Raw genomic sequence first — 19,019 nt, 5'->3', positions numbered from 1 at the left:
CACCTGTCTTCTCCGGCCGCCAGGCTACTGAGGGACCGCTTCCATCTCTCGGTGCATGGCTGTGCATTTGGCTGCTTCCCCATGCTTTGCATCTCACTGCGCTTGCCTCCCTCCCTCCCTCACCTCGCTTTGCCCTCACCGGCCATGCACTCAGCAGAGGCCTGGGCTTTGCAGAGCATCCTGGAAGTCACCTCTCTAGTGCCGGTGCAGAACCACCTAACCCAGAAACCTGGTCCACAACTGTCCTCAGGACAGGCCCATTCCTCACCCCACCAGTAACCCTCCCCCAAACCCTCAACCCCATGGAGTAGGTCTACACCTAAGCTCAAACCTATCCCAAGTCTCACCCTAACCCCATCTTCCATACTGAAATCGCACCTGACCCCTGTCCCCCACCTCTTCCCTAAACCTCACCTAACCCAAGCCTAAGGCCAATGCTGACCCCAATTCACAGCCAAAAGCTGAAGCCCAACGGAACCCCCGCCCTAACACCTAATTGGACCCTTCAGCCCAACCTCTGATCAAGACCTGCACAGCAGGTCTCTAGATGCCACCAGGGCCCCAACCCAGCAAGGAAAACCAGGGAGGACAGGACTCCCTTGGACGGTACATGAAATGGGAGGTCCCCAGTGTGGGAAAGCACGGGCGTGAGGCTGGTGCCTTGTCCTCTTTCTGTCCATCCAATCCAGCCTTGCCAGCCTCCTGAAACCACTGTGACTCTGTGTTTGCGCGAAGGGAGGGGTGATTATCTCCCTAAACCAATTGCTCTGTCTTTCTCTCTCTCTCTCTCTCATCTCTCTCTCTCTCTCTCTCTCTCTCTCTCTCTCTCTCTCTCTCTCTCTCTCTATCTCTCTCTCTCACTCTGTGTGTGTGTGTGTGTGTGTGTGTGTGTCTGCACCGAACTTAATTCCAGGCTTCACTAGATCCCACAGGGTGGGGATGGCTTGCATACATTGGAGGTGGCTGCACAAGGCCCCCTGGGCCTCTGTCCTTCTGAGCACAGCCCAGCTCCCATGCCAACCCTCCCACCGTACTTCGTTGCGGGGACTGAGCATTCCAGCCCTGGTGGCCAACTGCTTCTTCTGACTGCCAGGCTTCTTCTTCACCTCGTGTCTTCTCAAGGTGGCAACTCCAACAGCTTCCAACCCATCTCCCTTGTGCTTCCTAGGGTGTGTGTTGGCAAGGCGGTGTGTAACTGCAGGGTCATTGGGCTCCTTCCCCCAAGGATCCCAAATCACTGGGGGTTCTTCTTCACAACAGCAGCCCGCACCTCTCACCCTGCAAAGTGGGATCCCACTTTGCAGTATGTGCTTCCCAGGGGGAGACACTGTGTCCCAGCCCTCCTTCCTCCCCACTGCACGCATGTAGGCACCCAGCGAGGCTCTGGAATCTCTCCGTCTAGTCTGCCTGCTGGATGTGCTGACAGCAGAGACTCCTCCTGGGGGCTTGTGCATGGGCTCAACAAGATGGCAGGCATACCAGGAGCCTCAGCTTTCTAGTCAAGCAAATGGCTGGAGTGTGCTCTATGCTTCTCTGTGTCCCTCCTTCTCTTGGCTAGTCTGTCCTGGCATTGAAGCTCAGGGTCTTCAAGCTGCTAGGAAAGTCCACAGGCAAGCAGGCCGGCAGGCAGGCAGGCAGGCAGGAAAGGCTTTCTTGGAACACTTGAGCCAAGCCTCATTTCAGTGATAGCAATTCATCTATTCAAGGAGTAGGCATCCCACATAGAGAAGGTTGGGCAAAGCCACAAAGAAGCCCCTCAGGTACCCACAGGATGTCATGCCAGGCAGTAGAGGGGCGGGTGGAGTGGCTGAGTGATGGGTGGGTACGGGTCCGGCCGGGGAGCTGCTGGCCACAGGCTAGATGTGCTTGCAGCCAGAAGCGAGAAACCAGTGAGCTAGGCAAGAGCAGTGGGGTGGGTGTGAGTGCGCCACCGTGCGGAAGTGCGGGGTGTGGCACGGGCCTGCGGTGTGGTCAGAGTGTGTGGGGTGGGCAGGGGCTCCCTAGGCAGGGCTGTGAGCACAGTGGAGCTAGGGTTTGAGTGTGTGTGGAGCAGGTGATTGTGATTGTGACTGTGAGGGAGTCAGCGTGCCAGGAGGGTGTGTGAGCATGTGTGGGGAAAGTGTGCAGAAGGCAGGCTGAGCGGTGCGGGCTGGGGTTGTGAAGAAGCCGACTAAGGTGGGCTGGCTTGGATGAAAGAAGAGGGCGGGGGGGGGGGGGGTGGAGGGCGGCGGAGGAGGCAGTAGGCCTGGGGTGGGCGTGGAGAGGTGGAAGGCCGGGGCGGGCCCCCGGGCCGGGTGGAGGCAAAAGCCTACAGCACCCGGTATTCCCAGGCGGTCTCCCATCCAAGTACTAACCAGGCCCGACCCTGCTTAGCTTCCGAGATCAGACGAGATCGGGCGCGTTCAGGGTGGTATGGCCGTAGACGCCTGCTGCCGCTGCGCGCAGCCCCAAATGCTGCTCGCCGCCTCTGCAGCCTCCGCTCTCCACGCTCTCGCCAGCCTCTGCCTGCGGCTCTCGCCTCACACACACCTGCTGCGCCTGCCTGCTCGCACAACTGCATCGGAGCACGCTCGCACCAACGCACGGACCGCAGCCTCTGCCAGCAAGCCGAGCCTGCTGCTCTCGCCGCCAAGCGCTCTCTCCCCCCTTCCACCCAACCTTCCCCACACACGCACTAATGCCCAGAAGGAGACCGGGCCGATTTCCCAGCGACTCACTGCCCTGCCCTCCTACCCCACAGCCTGCCTGCGTCAGCCTTAAGCGCTTAAGGCAAGTGCACTTGCAAGGCTCCCCACCTGTCTTCTCCGGCCGCCAGGCTACTGAGGGACCGCTTCCATCTCTCGGTGCATGGCTGTGCATTTGGCTGCTTCCCCATGCTTTGCATCTCACTGCGCTTGCCTCCCTCCCTCCCTCACCTCGCTTTGCCCTCACCGGCCATGCACTCAGCAGAGGCCTGGGCTTTGCAGAGCATCCTGGAAGTCACCTCTCTAGTGCCGGTGCAGAACCACCTAACCCAGAAACCTGGTCCACAACTGTCCTCAGGACAGGCCCATTCCTCACCCCACCAGTAACCCTCCCCCAAACCCTCAACCCCATGGAGTAGGTCTACACCTAAGCTCAAACCTATCCCAAGTCTCACCCTAACCCCATCTTCCATACTGAAATCGCACCTGACCCCTGTCCCCCACCTCTTCCCTAAACCTCACCTAACCCAAGCCTAAGGCCAATGCTGACCCCAATTCACAGCCAAAAGCTGAAGCCCAACGGAACCCCCGCCCTAACACCTAATTGGACCCTTCAGCCCAACCTCTGATCAAGACCTGCACAGCAGGTCTCTAGATGCCACCAGGGCCCCAACCCAGCAAGGAAAACCAGGGAGGACAGGACTCCCTTGGACGGTACATGAAATGGGAGGTCCCCAGTGTGGGAAAGCACGGGCGTGAGGCTGGTGCCTTGTCCTCTTTCTGTCCATCCAATCCAGCCTTGCCAGCCTCCTGAAACCACTGTGACTCTGTGTTTGCGCGAAGGGAGGGGTGATTCTCTCCCTAAACCAATTGCTCTGTCTTTCTCTCTCTCTCTCTCTCCCATCTCTCTCTCTCTCTCTCTCTCTCTCTCTCTCTCTCTCTCTATCTCTCTCTCTCACTCTGTGTGTGTGTGTGTGTGTGTGTGTGCCTGCACCGAACTTAATTCCAGGCTTCACTAGATCCCACAGGGTGGGGATGGCTTGCATACATTGGAGGTGGCTGCACAAGGCCCCCTGGGCCTCTGTCCTTCTGAGCACAGCCCAGCTCCCATGCCAACCCTCCCACCGTACTTCGTTGCGGGGACTGAGCATTCCAGCCCTGGTGGCCAACTGCTTCTTCTGACTGCCAGGCTTCTTCTTCACCTCGTGTCTTCTCAAGGTGGCAACTCCAACAGCTTCCAACCCATCTCCCTTGTGCTTCCTAGGGTGTGTGTTGGCAAGGCGGTGTGTAACTGCAGGGTCATTGGGCTCCTTCCCCCAAGGATCCCAAATCACTGGGGGTTCTTCTTCACAACAGCAGCCCGCACCTCTCACCCTGCAAAGTGGGATCCCACTTTGCAGTATGTGCTTCCCAGGGGGAGACACTGTGTCCCAGCCCTCCTTCCTCCCCACTGCACGCATGTAGGCACCCAGCGAGGCTCTGGAATCTCTCCGTCTAGTCTGCCTGCTGGATGTGCTGACAGCAGAGACTCCTCCTGGGGGCTTGTGCATGGGCTCAACAAGATGGCAGGCATACCAGGAGCCTCAGCTTTCTAGTCAAGCAAATGGCTGGAGTGTGCTCTATGCTTCTCTGTGTCCCTCCTTCTCTTGGCTAGTCTGTCCTGGCATTGAAGCTCAGGGTCTTCAAGCTGCTAGGAAAGTCCACAGGCAAGCAGGCCGGCAGGCAGGCAGGCAGGCAGGAAAGGCTTTCTTGGAACACTTGAGCCAAGCCTCATTTCAGTGATAGCAATTCATCTATTCAAGGAGTAGGCATCCCACATAGAGAAGGTTGGGCAAAGCCACAAAGAAGCCCCTCAGGTACCCACAGGAAGTCATGCCAGGCAGTAGAGGGGCGGGTGGAGTGGCTGAGTGATGGGTGGGTACGGGTCCGGCCGGGGAGCTGCTGGCCACAGGCTAGATGTGCTTGCAGCCAGAAGCGAGAAACCAGTGAGCTAGGCAAGAGCAGTGGGGTGGGTGTGAGTGCGCCACCGTGCGGAAGTGCGGGGTGTGGCACGGGCCTGCGGTGTGGTCAGAGTGTGTGGGGTGGGCAGGGGCTCCCTAGGCAGGGCTGTGAGCACAGTGGAGCTAGGGTTTGAGTGTGTGTGGAGCAGGTGATTGTGATTGTGACTGTGAGGGAGTCAGCGTGCCAGGAGGGTGTGTGAGCATGTGTGGGGAAAGTGTGCAGAAGGCAGGCTGAGCGGTGCGGGCTGGGGTTGTGAAGAAGCAGACTAAGGTGGGCTGGCTTGGATGAAAGAAGAGGGCGGGGGGGGGGGGTGGAGGGCGGCGGAGGAGGCAGTAGGCCTGGGGTGGGCGTGGAGAGGTGGAAGGCCGGGGCGGGCCCCCGGGCCGGGTGGAGGCAAAAGCCTACAGCACCCGGTATTCCCAGGCGGTCTCCCATCCAAGTACTAACCAGGCCCGACCCTGCTTAGCTTCCGAGATCAGACGAGATCGGGCGCGTTCAGGGTGGTATGGCCGTAGACGCCTGCTGCCGCTGCGCGCAGCCCCAAATGCTGCTCGCCGCCTCTGCAGCCTCCGCTCTCCACGCTCTCGCCAGCCTCTGCCTGCGGCTCTCGCCTCACACACACCTGCTGCGCCTGCCTGCTCGCACAACTGCATCGGAGCACGCTCGCACCAACGCACGGACCGCAGCCTCTGCCAGCAAGCCGAGCCTGCTGCTCTCGCCGCCAAGCGCTCTCTCCCCCCTTCCACCCAACCTTCCCCACACACGCACTAATGCCCAGAAGGAGACCGGGCCGATTTCCCAGCGACTCACTGCCCTGCCCTCCTACCCCACAGCCTGCCTGCGTCAGCCTTGCACATTCAAGCGCTTAAGGCAAGTGCACTTGCAAGGCTCCCCACCTGTCTTCTCCGGCCGCCAGGCTACTGAGGGACCGCTTCCATCTCTCGGTGCATGGCTGTGCATTTGGCTGCTTCCCCATGCTTTGCATCTCACTGCGCTTGCCTCCCTCCCTCCCTCACCTCGCTTTGCCCTCACCGGCCATGCACTCAGCAGAGGCCTGGGCTTTGCAGAGCATCCTGGAAGTCACCTCTCTAGTGCCGGTGCAGAACCACCTAACCCAGAAACCTGGTCCACAACTGTCCTCAGGACAGGCCCATTCCTCACCCCACCAGTAACCCTCCCCCAAACCCTCAACCCCATGGAGTAGGTCTACACCTAAGCTCAAACCTATCCCAAGTCTCACCCTAACCCCATCTTCCATACTGAAATCGCACCTGACCCCTGTCCCCCACCTCTTCCCTAAACCTCACCTAACCCAAGCCTAAGGCCAATGCTGACCCCAATTCACAGCCAAAAGCTGAAGCCCAACGGAACCCCCGCCCTAACACCTAATTGGACCCTTCAGCCCAACCTCTGATCAAGACCTGCACAGCAGGTCTCTAGATGCCACCAGGGCCCCAACCCAGCAAGGAAAACCAGGGAGGACAGGACTCCCTTGGACGGTACATGAAATGGGAGGTCCCCAGTGTGGGAAAGCACGGGCGTGAGGCTGGTGCCTTGTCCTCTTTCTGTCCATCCAATCCAGCCTTGCCAGCCTCCTGAAACCACTGTGACTCTGTGTTTGCGCGAAGGGAGGGGTGATTATCTCCCTAAACCAATTGCTCTGTCTTTCTCTCTCTCTCTCTCTCCCATCTCTCTCTCTCTCTCTCTCTCTCTCTCTCTCTCTCTCTATCTCTCTCTCTCACTCTGTGTGTGTGTGTGTGTGTGTGTGTGTGTCTGCACCGAACTTAATTCCAGGCTTCACTAGATCCCACAGGGTGGGGATGGCTTGCATACATTGGAGGTGGCTGCACAAGGCCCCCTGGGCCTCTGTCCTTCTGAGCACAGCCCAGCTCCCATGCCAACCCTCCCACCGTACTTCGTTGCGGGGACTGAGCATTCCAGCCCTGGTGGCCAACTGCTTCTTCTGACTGCCAGGCTTCTTCTTCACCTCGTGTCTTCTCAAGGTGGCAACTCCAACAGCTTCCAACCCATCTCCCTTGTGCTTCCTAGGGTGTGTGTTGGCAAGGCGGTGTGTAACTGCAGGGTCATTGGGCTCCTTCCCCCAAGGATCCCAAATCACTGGGGGTTCTTCTTCACAACAGCAGCCCGCACCTCTCACCCTGCAAAGTGGGATCCCACTTTGCAGTATGTGCTTCCCAGGGGGAGACACTGTGTCCCAGCCCTCCTTCCTCCCCACTGCACGCATGTAGGCACCCAGCGAGGCTCTGGAATCTCTCCGTCTAGTCTGCCTGCTGGATGTGCTGACAGCAGAGACTCCTCCTGGGGGCTTGTGCATGGGCTCAACAAGATGGCAGGCATACCAGGAGCCTCAGCTTTCTAGTCAAGCAAATGGCTGGAGTGTGCTCTATGCTTCTCTGTGTCCCTCCTTCTCTTGGCTAGTCTGTCCTGGCATTGAAGCTCAGGGTCTTCAAGCTGCTAGGAAAGTCCACAGGCAAGCAGGCCGGCAGGCAGGCAGGCAGGCAGGAAAGGCTTTCTTGGAACACTTGAGCCAAGCCTCATTTCAGTGATAGCAATTCATCTATTCAAGGAGTAGGCATCCCACATAGAGAAGGTTGGGCAAAGCCACAAAGAAGCCCCTCAGGTACCCACAGGATGTCATGCCAGGCAGTAGAGGGGCGGGTGGAGTGGCTGAGTGATGGGTGGGTACGGGTCCGGCCGGGGAGCTGCTGGCCACAGGCTAGATGTGCTTGCAGCCAGAAGCGAGAAACCAGTGAGCTAGGCAAGAGCAGTGGGGTGGGTGTGAGTGCGCCACCGTGCGGAAGTGCGGGGTGTGGCACGGGCCTGCGGTGTGGTCAGAGTGTGTGGGGTGGGCAGGGGCTCCCTAGGCAGGGCTGTGAGCACAGTGGAGCTAGGGTTTGAGTGTGTGTGGAGCAGGTGATTGTGATTGTGACTGTGAGGGAGTCAGCGTGCCAGGAGGGTGTGTGAGCATGTGTGGGGAAAGTGTGCAGAAGGCAGGCTGAGCGGTGCGGGCTGGGGTTGTGAAGAAGCCGACTAAGGTGGGCTGGCTTGGATGAAAGAAGAGGGCGGGGGGGGGGGGGTGGAGGGCGGCGGAGGAGGCAGTAGGCCTGGGGTGGGCGTGGAGAGGTGGAAGGCCGGGGCGGGCCCCCGGGCCGGGTGGAGGCAAAAGCCTACAGCACCCGGTATTCCCAGGCGGTCTCCCATCCAAGTACTAACCAGGCCCGACCCTGCTTAGCTTCCGAGATCAGACGAGATCGGGCGCGTTCAGGGTGGTATGGCCGTAGACGCCTGCTGCCGCTGCGCGCAGCCCCAAATGCTGCTCGCCGCCTCTGCAGCCTCCGCTCTCCACGCTCTCGCCAGCCTCTGCCTGCGGCTCTCGCCTCACACACACCTGCTGCGCCTGCCTGCTCGCACAACTGCATCGGAGCACGCTCGCACCAACGCACGGACCGCAGCCTCTGCCAGCAAGCCGAGCCTGCTGCTCTCGCCGCCAAGCGCTCTCTCCCCCCTTCCACCCAACCTTCCCCACACACGCACTAATGCCCAGAAGGAGACCGGGCCGATTTCCCAGCGACTCACTGCCCTGCCCTCCTACCCCACAGCCTGCCTGCGTCAGCCTTGCACATTCAAGCGCTTAAGGCAAGTGCACTTGCAAGGCTCCCCACCTGTCTTCTCCGGCCGCCAGGCTACTGAGGGACCGCTTCCATCTCTCGGTGCATGGCTGTGCATTTGGCTGCTTCCCCATGCTTTGCATCTCACTGCGCTTGCCTCCCTCCCTCCCTCACCTCGCTTTGCCCTCACCGGCCATGCACTCAGCAGAGGCCTGGGCTTTGCAGAGCATCCTGGAAGTCACCTCTCTAGTGCCGGTGCAGAACCACCTAACCCAGAAACCTGGTCCACAACTGTCCTCAGGACAGGCCCATTCCTCACCCCACCAGTAACCCTCCCCCAAACCCTCAACCCCATGGAGTAGGTCTACACCTAAGCTCAAACCTATCCCAAGTCTCACCCTAACCCCATCTTCCATACTGAAATCGCACCTGACCCCTGTCCCCCACCTCTTCCCTAAACCTCACCTAACCCAAGCCTAAGGCCAATGCTGACCCCAATTCACAGCCAAAAGCTGAAGGCCAACGGAACCCCCGCCCTAACACCTAATTGGACCCTTCAGCCCAACCTCTGATCAAGACCTGCACAGCAGGTCTCTAGATGCCACCAGGGCCCCAACCCAGCAAGGAAAACCAGGGAGGACAGGACTCCCTTGGACGGTACATGAAATGGGAGGTCCCCAGTGTGGGAAAGCACGGGCGTGAGGCTGGTGCCTTGTCCTCTTTCTGTCCATCCAATCCAGCCTTGCCAGCCTCCTGAAACCACTGTGACTCTGTGTTTGCGCGAAGGGAGGGGTGATTCTCTCCCTAAACCAATTGCTCTCTCTTTCTCTCTCTCTCTCTCTCCCATCTCTCTCTCTCTCTCTCTCTCTCTCTCTCTCTCTCTCTCTCTCTATCTCTCTCTCTCACTCTCTGTGTGTGTGTGTGTGTGTGTGTGCCTGCACCGAACTTAATTCCAGGCTTCACTAGATCCCACAGGGTGGGGATGGCTTGCATACATTGGAGGTGGCTGCACAAGGCCCCCTGGGCCTCTGTCCTTCTGAGCACAGCCCAGCTCCCATGCCAACCCTCCCACCGTACTTCGTTGCGGGGACTGAGCATTCCAGCCCTGGTGGCCAACTGCTTCTTCTGACTGCCAGGCTTCTTCTTCACCTCGTGTCTTCTCAAGGTGGCAACTCCAACAGCTTCCAACCCATCTCCCTTGTGCTTCCTAGGGTGTGTGTTGGCAAGGCGGTGTGTAACTGCAGGGTCATTGGGCTCCTTCCCCCAAGGATCCCAAATCACTGGGGGTTCTTCTTCACAACAGCAGCCCGCACCTCTCACCCTGCAAAGTGGGATCCCACTTTGCAGTATGTGCTTCCCAGGGGGAGACACTGTGTCCCAGCCCTCCTTCCTCCCCACTGCACGCATGTAGGCACCCAGCGAGGCTCTGGAATCTCTCCGTCTAGTCTGCCTGCTGGATGTGCTGACAGCAGAGACTCCTCCTGGGGGCTTGTGCATGGGCTCAACAAGATGGCAGGCATACCAGGAGCCTCAGCTTTCTAGTCAAGCAAATGGCTGGAGTGTGCTCTATGCTTCTCTGTGTCCCTCCTTCTCTTGGCTAGTCTGTCCTGGCATTGAAGCTCAGGGTCTTCAAGCTGCTAGGAAAGTCCACAGGCAAGCAGGCCGGCAGGCAGGCAGGCAGGCAGGAAAGGCTTTCTTGGAACACTTGAGCCAAGCCTCATTTCAGTGATAGCAATTCATCTATTCAAGGAGTAGGCATCCCACATAGAGAAGGTTGGGCAAAGCCACAAAGAAGCCCCTCAGGTACCCACAGGATGTCATGCCAGGCAGTAGAGGGGCGGGTGGAGTGGCTGAGTGATGGGTGGGTACGGGTCCGGCCGGGGAGCTGCTGGCCACAGGCTAGATGTGCTTGCAGCCAGAAGCGAGAAACCAGTGAGCTAGGCAAGAGCAGTGGGGTGGGTGTGAGTGCGCCACCGTGCGGAAGTGCGGGGTGTGGCACGGGCCTGCGGTGTGGTCAGAGTGTGTGGGGTGGGCAGGGGCTCCCTAGGCAGGGCTGTGAGCACAGTGGAGCTAGGGTTTGAGTGTGTGTGGAGCAGGTGATTGTGATTGTGACTGTGAGGGAGTCAGCGTGCCAGGAGGGTGTGTGAGCATGTGTGGGGAAAGTGTGCAGAAGGCAGGCTGAGCGGTGCGGGCTGGGGTTGTGAAGAAGCAGACTAAGGTGGGCTGGCTTGGATGAAAGAAGAGGGCGGGGGGGGGGGGTGGAGGGCGGCGGAGGAGGCAGTAGGCCTGGGGTGGGCATGGAGAGGTGGAAGGCCGGGGCGGGCCCCCGGGCCGGGTGGAGGCAAAAGCCTACAGCACCCGGTATTCCCAGGCGGTCTCCCATCCAAGTACTAACCAGGCCCGACCCTGCTTAGCTTCCGAGATCAGACGAGATCGGGCGCGTTCAGGGTGGTATGGCCGCAGACGCCTGCTGCCGCTGCGCGCAGCCCCAAATGCTGCTCGCCGCCTCTGCAGCCTCCGCTCTCCACGCTCTCGCCAGCCTCTGCCTGCGGCTCTCGCCTCACACACACCTGCTGCGCCTGCCTGCTCGCACAACTGCATCGGAGCACGCTCGCACCAACGCACGGACCGCAGCCTCTGCCAGCAAGCCGAGCCTGCTGCTCTCGCCGCCAAGCGCTCTCTCCCCCCTTCCACCCAACCTTCCCCACACACGCACTAATGCCCAGAAGGAGACCGGGCCGATTTCCCAGCGACTCACTGCCCTGCCCTCCTACCCCACAGCCTGCCTGCGTCAGCCTTGCACATTCAAGCGCTTAAGGCAAGTGCACTTGCAAGGCTCCCCACCTGTCTTCTCCGGCCGCCAGGCTACTGAGGGACCGCTTCCATCTCTCGGTGCATGGCTGTGCATTTGGCTGCTTCCCCATGCTTTGCATCTCACTGCGCTTGCCTCCCTCCCTCCCTCACCTCGCTTTGCCCTCACCGGCCATGCACTCAGCAGAGGCCTGGGCTTTGCAGAGCATCCTGGAAGTCACCTCTCTAGTGCCGGTGCAGAACCACCTAACCCAGAAACCTGGTCCACAACTGTCCTCAGGACAGGCCCATTCCTCACCCCACCAGTAACCCTCCCCCAAACCCTCAACCCCATGGAGTAGGTCTACACCTAAGCTCAAACCTATCCCAAGTCTCACCCTAACCCCATCTTCCATACTGAAATCGCACCTGACCCCTGTCCCCCACCTCTTCCCTAAACCTCACCTAACCCAAGCCTAAGGCCAATGCTGACCCCAATTCACAGCCAAAAGCTGAAGGCCAACGGAACCCCCGCCCTAACACCTAATTGGACCCTTCAGCCCAACCTCTGATCAAGACCTGCACAGCAGGTCTCTAGATGCCACCAGGGCCCCAACCCAGCAAGGAAAACCAGGGAGGACAGGACTCCCTTGGACGGTACATGAAATGGGAGGTCCCCAGTGTGGGAAAGCACGGGCGTGAGGCTGGTGCCTTGTCCTCTTTCTGTCCATCCAATCCAGCCTTGCCAGCCTCCTGAAACCACTGTGACTCTGTGTTTGCGCGAAGGGAGGGGTGATTCTCTCCCTAAACCAATTGCTCTCTCTTTCTCTCTCTCTCTCTCTCCCATCTCTCTCTCTCTCTCTCTCTCTCTCTCTCTCTCTCTATCTCTCTCTCTCACTCTCTGTGTGTGTGTGTGTGTGTGTGTGCCTGCACCGAACTTAATTCCAGGCTTCACTAGATCCCACAGGGTGGGGATGGCTTGCATACATTGGAGGTGGCTGCACAAGGCCCCCTGGGCCTCTGTCCTTCTGAGCACAGCCCAGCTCCCATGCCAACCCTCCCACCGTACTTCGTTGCGGGGACTGAGCATTCCAGCCCTGGTGGCCAACTGCTTCTTCTGACTGCCAGGCTTCTTCTTCACCTCGTGTCTTCTCAAGGTGGCAACTCCAACAGCTTCCAACCCATCTCCCTTGTGCTTCCTAGGGTGTGTGTTGGCAAGGCGGTGTGTAACTGCAGGGTCATTGGGCTCCTTCCCCCAAGGATCCCAAATCACTGGGGGTTCTTCTTCACAACAGCAGCCCGCACCTCTCACCCTGCAAAGTGGGATCCCACTTTGCAGTATGTGCTTCCCAGGGGGAGACACTGTGTCCCAGCCCTCCTTCCTCCCCACTGCACGCATGTAGGCACCCAGCGAGGCTCTGGAATCTCTCCGTCTAGTCTGCCTGCTGGATGTGCTGACAGCAGAGACTCCTCCTGGGGGCTTGTGCATGGGCTCAACAAGATGGCAGGCATACCAGGAGCCTCAGCTTTCTAGTCAAGCAAATGGCTGGAGTGTGCTCTATGCTTCTCTGTGTCCCTCCTTCTCTTGGCTAGTCTGTCCTGGCATTGAAGCTCAGGGTCTTCAAGCTGCTAGGAAAGTCCACAGGCAAGCAGGCCGGCAGGCAGGCAGGCAGGCAGGAAAGGCTTTCTTGGAACACTTGAGCCAAGCCTCATTTCAGTGATAGCAATTCATCTATTCAAGGAGTAGGCATCCCACATAGAGAAGGTTGGGCAAAGCCACAAAGAAGCCCCTCAGGTACCCACAGGAAGTCATGCCAGGCAGTAGAGGGGCGGGTGGAGTGGCTGAGTGATGGGTGGGTACGGGTCCGGCCGGGGAGCTGCTGGCCACAGGCTAGATGTGCTTGCAGCCAGAAGCGAGAAACCAGTGAGCTAGGCAAGAGCAGTGGGGTGGGTGTGAGTGCGCCACCGTGCGGAAGTGCGGGGTGTGGCACGGGCCTGCGGTGTGGTCAGAGTGTGTGGGGTGGGCAGGGGCTCCCTAGGCAGGGCTGTGAGCACAGTGGAGCTAGGGTTTGAGTGTGTGTGGAGCAGGTGATTGTGATTGTGACTGTGAGGGAGTCAGCGTGCCAGGAGGGTGTGTGAGCATGTGTGGGGAAAGTGTGCAGAAGGCAGGCTGAGCGGTGCGGGCTGGGGTTGTGAAGAAGCAGACTAAGGTGGGCTGGCTTGGATGAAAGAAGAGGGCGGGGGGGGGGAGTGGAGGGCGGCAGAGGAGGCAGTAGGCCTGGGGTGGGCGTGGAGAGGTGGAAGGCCGGGGCGGGCCCCCGGGCCGGGTGGAGGCAAAAGCCTACAGCACCCGGTATTCCCAGGCGGTCTCCCATCCAAGTACTAACCAGGCCCGACCCTGCTTAGCTTCCGAGATCAGACGAGATCGGGCGCGTTCAGGGTGGTATGGCCGTAGACGCCTGCTGCCGCTGCGCGCAGCCCCAAATGCTGCTCGCCGCCTCCGCAGCCTCCGCTCTCCACGCTCTCGCCAGCCTCTGCCTGCGGCTCTCGCCTCACACACACCTGCTGCGCCTGCCTGCTCGCACAACTGCATCGGAGCACGCTCGCACCAACGCACGGACCGCAGCCTCTGCCAGCAAGCCGAGCCTGCTGCTCTCGCCGCCAAGCGCTCTCTCCCCCCTTCCACCCAACCTTCCCCACACACGCACTAATGCCCAGAAGGAGACCGGGCCGATTTCCCAGCGACTCACTGCCCTGCCCTCCTACCCCACAGCCTGCCTGCGTCAGCCTTGCACATTCAAGCGCTTAAGGCAAGTGCACTTGCAAGGCTCCCCACCTGTCTTCTCCGGCCGCCAGGCTACTGAGGGACCGCTTCCATCTCTCGGTGCATGGCTGTGCATTTGGCTGCTTCCCCATGCTTTGCATCTCACTGCGCTTGCCTCCCTCCCTCCCTCACCTCGCTTTGCCCTCACCGGCCATGCACTCAGCAGAGGCCTGGGCTTTGCAGAGCATCCTGGAAGTCACCTCTCTAGTGCCGGTGCAGAACCACCTAACCCAGAAACCTGGTCCACAACTGTCCTCAGGACAGGCCCATTCCTCACCCCACCAGTAACCCTCCCCCAAACCCTCAACCCCATGGAGTAGGTCTACACCTAAGCTCAAACCTATCCCAAGTCTCACCCTAACCCCATCTTCCATACTGAAATCGCACCTGACCCCTGTCCCCCACCTCTTCCCTAAACCTCACCTAACCCAAGCCTAAGGCCAATGCTGACCCCAATTCACAGCCAAAAGCTGAAGCCCAACGGAACCCCCGCCCTAACACCTAATTGGACCCTTCAGCCCAACCTCTGATCAAGACCTGCACAGCAGGTCTCTAGATGCCACCAGGGCCCCAACCCAGCAAGGAAAACCAGGGAGGACAGGACTCCCTTGGACGGTACATGAAATGGGAGGTCCCCAGTGTGGGAAAGCACGGGCGTGAGGCTGGTGCCTTGTCCTCTTTCTGTCCATCCAATCCAGCCTTGCCAGCCTCCTGAAACCACTGTGACTCTGTGTTTGTGCGAAGGGAGGGGTGATTCTCTCCCTAAACCAATTGCTCTCTCTTTCTCTCTCTCTCTCTCTCCCATCTCTCTCTCTCTCTCTCTCTCTCTCTCTCTCTCTCTCTCTCTCTCTCTCTATCTCTCTCTCTCACTCTCTGTGTGTGTGTGTGTGTGTGTGTGCCTGCACCGAACTTAATTCCAGGCTTCACTAGATCCCACAGGGTGGGGATGGCTTGCATACATTGGAGGTGGCTGCACAAGGCCCCCTGGGCCTCTGTCCTTCTGAGCACAGCCCAGCTCCCATGCCAACCCTCCCACCGTACTTCGTTGCGGGGACTGAGCATTCCAGCCCTGGTGGCCAACTGCTTCTTCTGACTGCCAGGCTTCTTCTTCACCTCGTGTCTTCTCAAGGTGGCAACTCCAACAGCTTCCAACCCATCTCCCTTGTGCTTCCTAGGGTGTGTGTTGGCAAGGCGGTGTGTAACTGCAGGGTCATTGGGCTCCTTCCCCCAAGGATCCCAAATCACTGGGGGTTCTTCTTCACAACAGCAGCCCGCACCTCTCACCCTGCAAAGTGGGATCCCACTTTGCAGTATGTGCTTCCCAGGGGGAGACACTGTGTCCCAGCCCTCCTTCCTCCCCACTGCACGCATGTAGGCACCCAGCGAGGCTCTGGAATCTCTCCGTCTAGTCTGCCTGCTGGATGTGCTGACAGCAGAGACTCCTCCTGGGGGCTTGTGCATGGGCTCAACAAGATGGCAGGCATACCAGGAGCCTCAGCTTTCTAGTCAAGCAAATGGCTGGAGTGTGCTCTATGCTTCTCTGTGTCCCTCCTTCTCTTGGCTAGTCTGTCCTGGCATTGAAGCTCAGGGTCTTCAAGCTGCTAGGAAAGTCCACAGGCAAGCAGGCCGGCAGGCAGGCAGGCAGGCAGGAAAGGCTTTCTTGGAACACTTGAGCCAAGCCTCATTTCAGTGATAGCAATTCATCTATTCAAGGAGTAGGCATCCCACATAGAGAAGGTTGGGCAAAGCCACAAAGAAGCCCCTCAGGTACCCACAGGAAGTCATGCCAGGCAGTAGAGGGGCGGGTGGAGTGGCTGAGTGATGGGTGGGTACGGGTCCGGCCGGGGAGCTGCTGGCCACAGGCTAGATGTGCTTGCAGCCAGAAGCGAGAAACCAGTGAGCTAGGCAAGAGCAGTGGGGTGGGTGTGAGTGCGCCACCGTGCGGAAGTGCGGGGTGTGGCACGGGCCTGCGGTGTGGTCAGAGTGTGTGGGGTGGGCAGGGGCTCCCTAGGCAGGGCTGTGAGCACAGTGGAGCTAGGGTTTGAGTGTGTGTGGAGCAGGTGATTGTGATTGTGACTGTGAGGGAGTCAGCGTGCCAGGAGGGTGTGTGAGCATGTGTGGGGAAAGTGTGCAGAAGGCAGGCTGAGCGGTGCGGGCTGGGGTTGTGAAGAAGCAGACTAAGGTGGGCTGGCTTGGATGAAAGAAGAGGGCGGGGGGAGGGGGTGGAGGGCGGCGGAGGAGGCAGTAGGCCTGGGGTGGGCGTGGAGAGGTGGAAGGCCGGGGCGGGCCCCCGGGCCGGGTGGAGGCAAAAGCCTACAGCACCCGGTATTCCCAGGCGGTCTCCCATCCAAGTACTAACCAGGCCCGACCCTGCTTAGCTTCCGAGATCAGACGAGATCGGGCGCGTTCAGGGTGGTATGGCCGCAGACGCCTGCTGCCGCTGCGCGCAGCCCCAAATGCTGCTCGCCGCCTCTGCAGCCTCCGCTCTCCACGCTCTCGCCAGCCTCTGCCTGCGGCTCTCGCCTCACACACACCTGCTGCGCCTGCCTGCTCGCACAACTGCATCGGAGCACGCTCGCACCAACGCACGGACCGCAGCCTCTGCCAGCAAGCCGAGCCTGCTGCTCTCGCCGCCAAGCGCTCTCTCCCCCCTTCCACCCAACCTTCCCCACACACGCACTAATGCCCAGAAGGAGACCGGGCCGATTTCCCAGCGACTCACTGCCCTGCCCTCCTACCCCACAGCCTGCCTGCGTCAGCCTTGCACATTCAAGCGCTTAAGGCAAGTGCACTTGCAAGGCTCCCCACCTGTCTTCTCCGGCCGCCAGGCTACTGAGGGACCGCTTCCATCTCTCGGTGCATGGCTGTGCATTTGGCTGCTTCCCCATGCTTTGCATCTCACTGCGCTTGCCTCCCTCCCTCCCTCACCTCGCTTTGCCCTCACCGGCCATGCACTCAGCAGAGGCCTGGGCTTTGCAGAGCATCCTGGAAGTCACCTCTCTAGTGCCGGTGCAGAACCACCTAACCCAGAAACCTGGTCCACAACTGTCCTCAGGACAGGCCCATTCCTCACCCCACCAGTAACCCTCCCCCAAACCCTCAACCCCATGGAGTAGGTCTACACCTAAGCTCAAACCTATCCCAAGTCTCACCCTAACCCCATCTTCCATACTGAAATCGCACCTGACCCCTGTCCCCCACCTCTTCCCTAAACCTCACCTAACCCAAGCCTAAGGCCAATGCTGACCCCAATTCACAGCCAAAAGCTGAAGCCCAACGGAACCCCCGCCCTAACACCTAATTGGACCCTTCAGCCCAACCTCTGATCAAGACCTGCACAGCAGGTCTCTAGATGCCACCAGGGCCCCAACCCAGCAAGGAAAACCAGGGAGGACAGGACTCCCTTGGACGGTACATGAAATGGGAGGTCCCCAGTGTGGGAAAGCACGGGCGTGAGGCTGGTGCCTTGTCCTCTTTCTGTCCATCCAATCCAGCCTTGCCAGCCTCCTGAAACCACTGTGACTCTGTGTTTGCGCGAAGGGAGGGGTGATTCTCTCCCTAAACCAATTGCTCTCTCTTTCTCTCTCTCTCTCTCTCCCATCTCTCTCTCTCTCTCTCTCTCTCTCTCTCTCTCTCTATCTCTCTCTCTCACTCTCTGTGTGTGTGTGTGTGTGTGTGTGCCTGCACCGAACTTAATTCCAGGCTTCACTAGATCCCACAGGGTGGGGATGGCTTGCATACATTGGAGGTGGCTGCACAAGGCCCCCTGGGCCTCTGTCCTTCTGAGCACAGCCCAGCTCCCATGCCAACCCTCCCACCGTACTTCGTTGCGGGGACTGAGCATTCCAGCCCTGGTGGCCAACTGCTTCTTCTGACTGCCAGGCTTCTTCTTCACCTCGTGTCTTCTCAAGGTGGCAACTCCAACAGCTTCCAACCCATCTCCCTTGTGCTTCCTAGGGTGTGTGTTGGCAAGGCGGTGTGTAACTGCAGGGTCATTGGGCTCCTTCCCCCAAGGATCCCAAATCACTGGGGGTTCTTCTTCACAACAGCAGCCCGCACCTCTCACCCTGCAAAGTGGGATCCCACTTTGCAGTATGTGCTTCCCAGGGGGAGACACTGTGTCCCAGCCCTCCTTCCTCCCCACTGCACGCATGTAGGCACCCAGCGAGGCTCTGGAATCTCTCCGTCTAGTCTGCCTGCTGGATGTGCTGACAGCAGAGACTCCTCCTGGGGGCTTGTGCATGGGCTCAACAAGATGGCAGGCATACCAGGAGCCTCAGCTTTCTAGTCAAGCAAATGGCTGGAGTGTGCTCTATGCTTCTCTGTGTCCCTCCTTCTCTTGGCTAGTCTGTCCTGGCATTGAAGCTCAGGGTCTTCAAGCTGCTAGGAAAGTCCACAGGCAAGCAGGCCGGCAGGCAGGCAGGCAGGCAGGAAAGGCTTTCTTGGAACACTTGAGCCAAGCCTCATTTCAGTGATAGCAATTCATCTATTCAAGGAGTAGGCATCCCACATAGAGAAGGTTGGGCAAAGCCACAAAGAAGCCCCTCAGGTACCCACAGGAAGTCATGCCAGGCAGTAGAGGGGCGGGTGGAGTGGCTGAGTGATGGGTGGGTACGGGTCCGGCCGGGGAGCTGCTGGCCACAGGCTAGATGTGCTTGCAGCCAGAAGCGAGAAACCAGTGAGCTAGGCAAGAGCAGTGGGGTGGGTGTGAGTGCGCCACCGTGCGGAAGTGCGGGGTGTGGCACGGGCCTGCGGTGTGGTCAGAGTGTGTGGGGTGGGCAGGGGCTCCCTAGGCAGGGCTGTGAGCACAGTGGAGCTAGGGTTTGAGTGTGTGTGGAGCAGGTGATTGTGATTGTGACTGTGAGGGAGTCAGCGTGCCAGGAGGGTGTGTGAGCATGTGTGGGGAAAGTGTGCAGAAGGCAGGCTGAGCGGTGCGGGCTGGGGTTGTGAAGAAGCAGACTAAGGTGGGCTGGCTTGGATGAAAGAAGAGGGCGGGGGGGGGGGTGGAGGGCGGCGGAGGAGGCAGTAGGCCTGGGGTGGGCGTGGAGAGGTGGAAGGCCGGGGCGGGCCCCCGGGCCGGGTGGAGGCAAA

General features: G+C 59.6%; 6 non-coding genes across 6 annotated transcripts; all 6 read right to left on the bottom strand.

The window, feature by feature from the left end:
- Positions 1–2,305: 2,305 nt before the first annotated feature.
- On the bottom strand, positions 2,306–2,424 carry LOC122120917. The gene has a single exon (XR_006149821.1). It is a non-coding gene; the product is annotated as a 5S ribosomal RNA (ribosomal RNA).
- A 2,659-nt stretch (positions 2,425–5,083) lies between these two features.
- LOC122120916 lies at positions 5,084–5,202 on the bottom strand. The gene has a single exon (XR_006149820.1). It is a non-coding gene; the product is annotated as a 5S ribosomal RNA (ribosomal RNA).
- Positions 5,203–7,870: 2,668 nt separating this feature from the next.
- On the bottom strand, positions 7,871–7,989 carry LOC122120915. The gene has a single exon (XR_006149819.1). It is a non-coding gene; the product is annotated as a 5S ribosomal RNA (ribosomal RNA).
- A 2,671-nt stretch (positions 7,990–10,660) lies between these two features.
- Positions 10,661–10,779, bottom strand: LOC122120928. The gene has a single exon (XR_006149832.1). It is a non-coding gene; the product is annotated as a 5S ribosomal RNA (ribosomal RNA).
- A 2,663-nt stretch (positions 10,780–13,442) lies between these two features.
- On the bottom strand, positions 13,443–13,561 carry LOC122120914. The gene has a single exon (XR_006149818.1). It is a non-coding gene; the product is annotated as a 5S ribosomal RNA (ribosomal RNA).
- A 2,677-nt stretch (positions 13,562–16,238) lies between these two features.
- On the bottom strand, positions 16,239–16,357 carry LOC122120927. Its single transcript, XR_006149831.1, has one exon. It is a non-coding gene; the product is annotated as a 5S ribosomal RNA (ribosomal RNA).
- Positions 16,358–19,019: the final 2,662 nt, after the last annotated feature.

The sequence above is a fragment of the Dipodomys spectabilis genome, unplaced genomic scaffold, assembly GCF_019054845.1.
Source record: "Dipodomys spectabilis isolate Male_0828 unplaced genomic scaffold, ASM1905484v1 ptg000178l, whole genome shotgun sequence".
NCBI classification, from domain to species: Eukaryota; Metazoa; Chordata; class Mammalia; order Rodentia; family Heteromyidae; genus Dipodomys; species Dipodomys spectabilis.
Note: the sequence above shows the minus strand (reverse complement) of the source record. Positions and strands in the feature narration are given on the sequence as shown.